Source organism: Anopheles arabiensis (assembly GCF_016920715.1).
Source record: "Anopheles arabiensis isolate DONGOLA chromosome X unlocalized genomic scaffold, AaraD3 X_pericentromeric_contig0003, whole genome shotgun sequence".
Taxonomy (NCBI): domain Eukaryota; kingdom Metazoa; phylum Arthropoda; class Insecta; order Diptera; family Culicidae; genus Anopheles; species Anopheles arabiensis.
In genome coordinates this window covers 180,001-190,000 of record NW_024412081.1, presented here as the reverse complement: position 1 = coordinate 190,000, position 10,000 = coordinate 180,001, and positions in this window count along the sequence as shown.

The following is a 10,000-nucleotide window of genomic DNA, read 5'->3' as shown; positions in this document are numbered from 1 at the left end:
TCGAATTGCTCGGCTGAGCTCTGCCCTTGCTGTCCTGTGCTCAGCTGCTGCTATGCTGCGCTCCTCCAAATCAGCCGTCCGCAGCATCCGGTCACGGGCAACCTCGCAGTTGTTCCTCAGGCGAGCCAGGAGGGAGACCACCAAAATGTGTTACGGTGCGGGTCTTGGTGCACTCGGGTAACCCGTTGCATCGTCTCGTCGCAGGCCTTCAACATGGCTGCGATCATACCCTCCTGGGTCGATGCGCGTTGGACAAAGTCCGCAGCGAACAGCGCCTCGAGGAATGAGGAAGGAGAAAACTGCGAGGTCTTCCATCTACGGCCAGCGTGACGCACACGCCTCTGGCTAGCGGAAGCACCCTGCCGCGATGACGGTTGCCGCTGATGTTGCTGCTGCTGCTGTTGCGATGGCTGCTGTTGCTGCTGCTGCTGCTGAAGTGACTGCTGCTGCTGCGCAGAGGACTGTTGCGCTGGCTGCTGCTGGTCCTGCAGCTGCTCGGGCGATGCTGGTGTTCCTCCCACGGTGTAGAGAACATAGCGGTGGTCTGACGCGGTGTATCTTGTGCTAACAACCCAGGTGTCAGGGCGAGCGATCGTCGGGCTCGCGAATGCCACATCCACTATACTCGGGAGAGCCACCCCGTTGCCATCAAACGTGTATTCCCGACCTTGATTAATCACGATTAGGCCAAGCTGCTCCACCATTCCGTGCAGCTCTTCCCCGCGGTCGCAAGTCTCGGGCTGCCCCCACTCCTCATGTCTGGCGTTAAAATCGCCGGCGACGACGACTTGAGGGTGGGAGAAGCCTTCGAGTTCTATTGCTTCCAAGAAGCGCTCGAACTCTGCGAGGTTAAGGCTTGGTGGAGCATAGCAGCTGATAAAACCACTCCGCCGATCTGCGCTGCAACCAACCCCTGAGCTTCACTGCACCACACCCGCTGTATTGGTAGCTCACCGACAGCTACCACCGCTACCGCCTTGCAGCTGCTGAATGCCCACCGGCCGTTGTTTTCAGGTGGGCGCAGAACATCAGAGAGAATGAGCACGTCTGCTTTCTCCTCTCTGGCAGCTTGCAGCACCAGGTTCTGGGCATCACGGCCATGGCCCAGGTTCGCCTGCAGAACTTTCAGGGCCGGGAACATCGTTGGGCCGAACAAGCACATTCGCTGTGGCCTATGTGGTGAGCGCCACCGCACAGTGCGCACTTTGCCTCATTCTGGCAGGATCGTGCTTTGTGTCCGGTAAGCCCACAGCGGATGCACAGATTCTGTCGATCTGCGGTGGAACGGCAGTTCGAGGCGATGTGGCCCATCTCCAGACAGCGGAAACAGCGCTGTCGCTCTGGAGGCGTTGGTGGGGCTGCTCGAACCTTGCTCACACAGTCGCACAGGAACAGTTTAAGTCCTTCCAACTGCCGAGCCGACTTCACAGGTAGCCGGATGCGTGCTCGCTTCGAACCATCCGGTAGTTCCCAAATGCTGGCAGAAACAACTCCAGCACTTGCGCCAATCTTAGCATCGAGGGCAGCAATGATATCTTCCTCCGTAGCAAGGGGATCGATATCGACTACCAGCAGCTCACCCATTTCTGTGACAAGCCGACTGACGCCTGCGTCGCCGATGATTTTGCGGACGCCTTCCAGCATAAGCGGAGCGTTTGCCGTCTTGCTCAGCTCCATACGTAGCAGCCTGGCATGAGTTCGGCGGCCCTGCTTAATATGCCCTTTCATTTCGCTGTGAGCCGCGTCCAGACGAATGGCTTCGCGCACCTTCTCGTAGATGCCATCCCAGGTTTCGCCTTCACTGGGAGACACCTCGATGATGTCGGGCCTCGGCTTTCGCTTACGATGTTGCTGATGTTGCTGCTGCATACGCTCCTGCTGCTGCTGCTGCGAGCCGGCGACCGCCTGTCGCTGTGGCTGACGCTGCTGCTGCTGCTGCTGCTGCTGCTGTTGCTGTTGCTGCTGCTGCTGGGAACGTGGCTTACCCGTAGCTTTTCCGCGATATCTACGCCGCACGACCTCACTAAAGGTGAGTTCCGGCACAACGTCTACGCGGACGGCTGTCGATGCCTCGCTGCGCGGCGGCATGACTGCGCGCGACGTCGACGCGCGGGGCTGCTCCTGCTCGTGCTGGTTCCGCTGCTGCTGTTGTTGTTGCTGCAGCTGCGGCGCAGAGGGTCGGCGCGGCAGCGGAGTCGGAGGTTGGCGCGGACTAGCTGACGGTTGTCCGCCGGCAACCTTTGCTGCCAGAAGAGAGTTGAGCACGTCTCGGTCGCGCTGATGTGCGGCGGCGAGCTTCTCCATCTGTGCCTCCAACTTCTCCTCTCGTCGTTTTGCCTCCTCCTTTTCCTCTTGTAGCAGTTGGCACATGCCAGTTATCTGCTCGGAGAGGCGAGCATTTTGCTCCTTCATTTCTGCATTCTGCTCCTCTAGTCGTTGGATTGTTGCCTTAAGCAACTCGAGCTCCGGTGTGGCCGTGGCGGCCTTGGATGCCACGGCGGGCTTGTTGTTGCCTGTGACACTGACCCTAGGCAGCGCCACTCGAGGCTCGGTCACAAACAGCTTCGAGCCAGATGCCAAGCTGCTACGGCAGTCCACAGAGACTGACCTCGCACTCGCGCGCGTTGACATCCCGGATGATGCCATCATCTTTGCCGACTTTCAGGTTGGTGGGTTAAATAACCCTGGGGTCGATGTGACCCCGGGGTCGGTTGACCCCGGGGTCGAGATGACCCCAAGTATGCAGCGCCGTCTAGCTGGTGTTCTGCCGCTCAATCGCTGCTGTAGAATCCTTCTTCCACGCTGGTTTTCCACTATGGTCCGACTTGCGACCCCCTGGTGGGCTGGGGGAGGGGTGGGTGGCGAAAAATTACGAGAGGGTGCGTCGCTCACGTGGGGAATGGATCCGCACCAATCCCGAATTTTTCCGGCACTTTTAGGGATTTTTCGAAAAATTCGAGCAGTTTTCGAGTTGCTCGAACTACTCGAATCGAGCAGATTCGAGCTGCCGCGGGCACTACACTTCTTCTCCGAATTTTCTGCGCACTTTTGTAAACTCGAGCACTTTTCGAGCAGTAACGGACTTTTCAAATTTTTGCCCCTTGGGAACTGCTCCCCGGACAAAATTTGTCCCTTGGGTATTATAGAACTGTCACCAAGAAACGTCAAAAATTTTTTCACGATTTTCACAAATTTTTGATGCAATCTTATTGTACGCATAAAAACAAGCACAACGGTGAAAACCGCACACGAATCCGAGCAAAACTCGCGGAGTTATTCGCGATTTGCTATTTATTTCGATTTTTCGAAAGCACGTGCTCCGGCGGTAGCACCCCGACACTTTTATTTTCTCGTTTTTCACCGATTTTCGTTCTGTTTTTTAAATTCACGTTCAGCGTCACTACGCGCACCTTTAAAATCACATCCGGCACGAATCCGTGCGTTTTTCACTGAGTTATTCACATTCAAAGTTCCCCATACAAATTGTATGGGGATGTAAACACACACTTTTATGCACTTTAAACTTCTCAAAACGTCTCGAAAACACTTTTAAACGCTTTAGAAGCGTCGAATTATCCAGAATCGAGTGTTTCCGGCGCCGAAATCACACAGTTTTGCGCATTTTTCCACACCCGGAAATTTGGTACTACCGGGGGCAAATGTACACAGAACAACACGAATTTTTAAAGCGCAAAAATCACAGAAATTCGACCAAATAACACTATCTATAGGTAAATTGGGTGCTCTGAACACGATTTTGAGGGTTTCAGAGCGATCCGAGGCCGTTTACACACTTTTTTGCACACTTTGTCGGAGCGTGTTTACATACGTCTGTACCCGACGGCTACTCGATGAACACTACAGGGATAACTGGCTTGTGGCCGCCAAGCGTTCATAGCGACGTGGCTTTTGATCCTTCGATGTCGGCTCTTCCTATCATTGTGAAGCAAAATTCACCAAGCGTAGGATTGTTCACCCTTTCAAGGGAACGTGAGCTGGGTTTAGACCGTCGTGAGACAGGTTAGTTTTACCCTACTGGTGTGTGCTTATAGTCGCTATCTTAACGGAATTCCTGTGCAGTACGAGAGGAACCACAGGTACGGACCACTGGCTCAATACTAGTCCGACCGGACTTTGGTATGACGCTACGTCCGCTGGATTATGCCTGAACGCCTCTAAGGTCGTAGCCAATCCGAGCTGATAGCGCTTCTCAAACCCATTAGGTGTTCGGAAGCTAGCGGGCCTAACAACCCTCTGAGATCCGTTGGAGTCTGCGTCTGCAGCCCGGCGTCTCATCCCGCTATACCTAGGCCGCAATGAGTGGAGTTCGCTGCACGTGTTAGTACCGTAACTGGGAACGCCGTTGGCTTGAGCTCTGCCCAACGTGGATATACCTAGTTTCGACACCTATCAACCGCCCGCAAACGACGGGACTTCAGGCTGGGAGCTGCGAGTTGTAGAGATGCGTTCGCATCGATCCTCTCAGGCGACCCATGCTTGGTGGTTTGTCCGTGTGCCCCTTCCTCGATGTGCGCAAGCTCGTCTTGGTCTGGGGACCACGTCGACACAGGGGATACTCTTGTGAGAGCATGAGTGTACTAAGTTGAGTGTAGCAAGGGAACGCGTGCCCCTTCCTCGTTGGCGTAACTAACCATCTTGGTCTGGGGACCGTGGTACCGTGCTCTGGTGAAGCTTGGTGCGTGCTCCTTCCTTGTCAGACGAGTGACTTGACCTGGTCTGGAGACCGTTCCTTTATACTAGTGGACAAGAGTTGGCTTCTTCCGTGTCAGACGAGTGACTTGACATAGGATGGAGAAGGACACTTAACACTAATGAGCTTGTCGGCGTGCCTCGTTCTCGACTTGATTGTCTTGATGTGAGGACCGTGCGGACCACACCAGTAAGCTTACACATGCTCGTTACAAGTTGTATAAGTTGACCCGTTTGGCCCGGTTGCCTTGCACATGATGGTGTTGACCATGTTCGGTTAACAGGTCGTGTGTCGAGGTGGTCGGCCTTGGTAGTAGGATGTCTTGTGCATGTGACGTGTTGACCTGGTTTGGTCGGTGTGTCTCGTCTCGTACACGACGACCTACTTACCCGTTAGTTTTCCAAGTTGTATTATGTGTTGACTTAGTTGACGTGTCATGTGCTTGGATGATTAGCGTACGGGTCATGTATGGTGCGCTTGCTTCAGTTGAAGGGATGTACTAGTACAGTTGTATTAATCGTTTATTTCACGATCTGGTCTTTTGGCTGGATCGTGAAAAAACGCTAAGTCCCAAATCCTGAACTCGAGAAGAAAGCGCCAATGACAACGTTTTTGACTGGAGCTCCCTAGCATTCGGCTTTTTCTACTTTGAAGGGATGCACTGTTGTATGAATTGTTTATTCACGAACTGGTCGTTTGATTGGATCGTGAAAAAAACGCTCAGTCCCAAATCCTGAACTCGACAGGAAAGCGCTGATTGCAAACATTTTGACTGGAAGTCCCTTGAAAATGGCGTTTTCGTTATTGGCATTATGTTGCACGTTTATTGTGGCTAGAACATTAATTATTCACAAAATGGCACCAAAGCTTGGCAAAAGTCGCGAAACACTCCTATCTCGACGCACCAGCAATCGCAACTTGATGCAAAATAAATTGCACGAGCTAATGATACTTGTACCATGCACAGTACACCGTACCAAAATATACCCCTGAAAGTGTGCAATTTGGTGCTACCCTAGGGAATATGTATGGAGAAGCCTAGCTACGTGTGTCGCACGTTCCAAGTTGCATGGACGTCGAACAGAGGCATGCAAAAGCACCTATCTAGGGAATTACTCTACGTTCTAGTAGCAAGTGCGATTTTCCGGTCCAGCACGGCAGTACGCCTGCACGCATACACTCCATGTACCAAAATGTACCAACCTAGGCGTTGCTCAGTAGCTTTTGGCGGCACATAGAAAAAGTATTCGAGTTCAGATTTTTGGGACTTAGCGTATTTTTAAAACTAATAACGAAAATTAAATTTTAAATCGGTAAACGGCTAGGAGTTGCTCAGTAGCTTTTTGCGCAACGTGGCAAAAGTATTCGAGTTCAGATTTCTAGGACGTAGCGTATTTTTCAATCATAATAAACCGAATCAAACATAACAATGATGAAACTTACACCATGTCCCAAGGTTGTGCACAAAACGTAACGATAAAGTGCTGGCGAAGTTAGAGGTGCACCAAAATTGTGTACCGATCAGGGAAAGTACTCTACGTTCCTATGATTTGGGTGAAAAGTGTTATTTAACTGCTGGTTAGAATAGACAGTTGCTTATCATACACATCGCAAACGAACACCCCTTAGTGAGCATTAGCAAAAGTCAATTGCACAAAGCAAATGCAATACAAACTGATCAAGTACATTAAAGAACGCTACGTAGCAGGACTTCTTTCCAAGAATGGTGTCCGCAACGGGAGGGCAAGCGTCCTTCCCAGGTTTTCCTAGTAAACCTTGTATGGTAAACATACCCAAGCGTGTCTGTAAGCACGCAACGAAAGTCACGAACGGGCACATACCTAGGGAATGTACTCTACGTACTTGGACTTTTGTCCAAGAATGGTGTCCGCGACGGTCGGGCACTGCGACGCAATAACCAAATCCTAGGATTGTAACTTTAGTGTGCACAAACATAAACATTAACGCGTTCGCTCGGGCTGCGCCGTCCGTGTTGAACACAAATGTGGGTGATTATATGCGTGGAGGGACAAAAACATACGAGGAGGAGACAGTTTTCTGCACGATGTGCACAGAGCTCATTTCGTCGTCCCGGGCGAATGGAAAAACACAAACATCGCGAGTATCGTTCTAGGTTTCTGTCTATAAAAGGGCAGGCCAAAAGGTGACCGGTTGAGATAAGCATTTTAAGCATACAAACACTTTATTGGAACTTTTGATACAAAAACAAGGTACGTACATGTAGGTTGTACCAACATGGACATCTATGAACGCGTACGCTCGGGCTGCGCCCTCCGTCTTGTACTTTCCCTGATCGGTACACAGTTTTGGTGCACTGCTATTCCGACCGGCAACTTGTACCAACATATACATCCATGAACGCGTACGTAGTGTACTTTCCCTGATCGGTACACACTGTTGGTGCACGGCATAAGAAAAGAGCTAAAATGGTCAAACTCAATCCATTTCAACAATAGATAGTCGATAGTAGCTGTGCCGATGAAGTAGGGCACGATGCAAGTTAATGTTGTTTAATGAATAACATGTCCGCCATACATTTCAGTACAAAATTGCTCGGTCAGACCTACAAAGTGCTATATCTCGAATACGAGGCGTCGGACTGGGGGTTGTAGAACAATTTTAAGTTCGTCTAATGATTCTACATCCGATTCTGGATAGCGGTTTTTGACCACTTTTCAATATTTTGTGACACCCCGAACCTAGGGGCAGCTCCTAGCTTTTTCAAAAATGTGCACCGATCGGGCCGGAGAGCTCGTGTGGCTCAAAACATGTTTTCGCTAAAACACCTCAAAACGTGTCGAGAACGCACCCTAGCTCTTGTTTTTCAAAAGTTATGGCCATTTAAAGTGAGGTGGTTTTTGCTTCAAAATAGCTATTTTACCCGTCCCTATGGCCATGCTTTAAATTTTCACGAAAATGCCAGGTCAGACCTAGGGCGGGCCATATCTTGAATACTAAACGTCGCAGACATTGGTCGTAGAACAATTTTAAGTTCGTCTAATGATTCTACATCCGATTCTGGATAGCGGTTTTTGACCACTTTTCAATATTTTGTGACACCCCGAACCTAGGGGCAGCTCCTAGCTTTTTCAAAAATGTGCACCGATCGGGCCGGAGAGCTCGTGTGGCTCAAAACATGTTTTTCGCTAAAACACCTCAAAACGTGTCGAGAACGCACCCTAGCTCTTGTTTTTCAAAAGTTATGGCCATTTAAAGTGAGGTGGTTTTTTTGCTCAAAATAGCTATTTTACCCGTCCCTATGGCCATGCTTTAAATTTTCACGAAAATGCCAGGTCAGACCTAGGGCGGGCCATATCTTGAATACTAAACGTCGCAGACATTGGTCGTAGAACAATTTTAAGTTCGTCTAATGATTCTACATCCGATTCTGGATAGCGGTTTTTGACCACTTTTCAATATTTTGTGACACCCCGAACCTAGGGGCAGCTCCTAGCTTTTTCAAAAATGTGCACCGAACGGGCCGGAGAGCTCGTGTGGCTCAAAACATGTTTTTCGCTAAAACACCTCAAAACGTGTCGAGAACGCACCCTAGCTCTTGTTTTTCAAAAGTTATGGCCATTTAAAGTGAGGTGGTTTTTGCTTCAAAATAGCTATTTTACCCGTCCCTATGGCCATGCTTTAAATTTTCACGAAAATGCCAGGTCAGACCTAGGGCGGGCCATATCTTGAATACTAAACGTCGCAGACATTGGTCGTAGAACAATTTTAAGTTCGTCTAATGATTCTACATCCGATTCTGGATAGCGGTTTTTGACCACTTTTCAATATTTTGTGACACCCCGAACCTAGGGGCAGCTCCTAGCTTTTTTCAAAAATGTGCACCGAGCGGGCCGGAGAGCTCGTGTGGCTCAAAACATGTTTTTCGCTAAAACCCCTCAAAACGTGTAAGGAACGCACCCTAGATGATAAAAGTGCAATCAGAATGTCAATCGACAACTTTGTTGGGGGTACCATTTTTACTCTACGGGCCAGTAGCTTAGGCGCGCCAACAGCGCTTTCCTTTCGGGTTCCCATTTTTGCCCTCCTGGGATTATGATCATTTGCTCATTGCCTACTATAGGGAGGGTACCTTGCTACGAGGTCAAACATGAAGATTGCACCAAATCGTAGTTTTACCTCTATTTAGTCGTAGGAGCATGGTTTGCAGTGGCAGTGGGTCATTAAGCCCCCGTTTGGGTCATACGTCCCTCCGCGATAAAAATCGTCGTATGCCTATAGTCCGAACTAATGAAGCAAAAGTGGTGTCTGGTGGGCTCTGCCGATGATTTTAACCTATGATTTTGAGCTTCCACCCTATAAAAACGTTCCCTGGAGCAGTACATCACGGGTCTACGGACCCAAAGACTTCGTCGTGATGGTTTCTAGTAAAAAAGTTGTAACAGCTAAGGGTTTTGAATACGCGTATATTAACCATTGCTTGAAACTAAGCTTCGTTGTCTTTAAACTCTGCAAGACCAATCGAACTTCTTAGGGAAACCCGAAGGATTCACGCTAAGCTCGATGAGCTATTATGGGTAGTGGTGCATGATCTGGTGTTCCTTGGATCTAATCCAATGAATAAATTTATGAGGGTATATATGGTGCAGGGCACAAAGCGTGATGAAACCGGGTCTCCCTACCAAATGTGGCATATTTTTTCCCTGAGAGCGAAGCTCAGACCCACGTAGGGGAGAGCGAAGTGGAACTTAAATGTTCTATGCAGCAAATGTTCGCCATGCGGATAAACAAGTTGGAATAGTTCAATGTAGTGTAATGCAAACACGAATCGCAAATAACGATACGGGACCCAGAAGCAATTCTGCGGATCCCTCGGGGAGTGGTGAGTTGATATAAATTAGAGGTGAAAGTCCAAGTTGTTCAAGCTCCGGCTCGGCAGCCGATACGAGGTTCCTGTTGGGCTTTGTACATCGCGCAGAGGCGCCGTTCGGTTCTAGCAATGATTCCCGCCACCATGTTCCATGCGTGCAGAGATCCGTTAGAGCTCGTTCAATGTGTCCCGCCGTGATTACGAAAAGTCCAACAGTTGACCAAGTTGGGGTGCGTCAAGTAAACGCGCAGAGATGCCGTTCGGTTTAGAGCAATGTCTCCCGTATCACGTTGGAGTTCTTCCACTAGTGCAGAGAGATCGCTGAACCGTTCAATGTGTCCCGTCGTGGTGTGCTTGTACCGAACACTTAGGATACACCATGCTTTGTTGGTTTGGGATAGGAGTGGTCGCGCAACTGCCTCCACGCCGCAAAGTGCCAA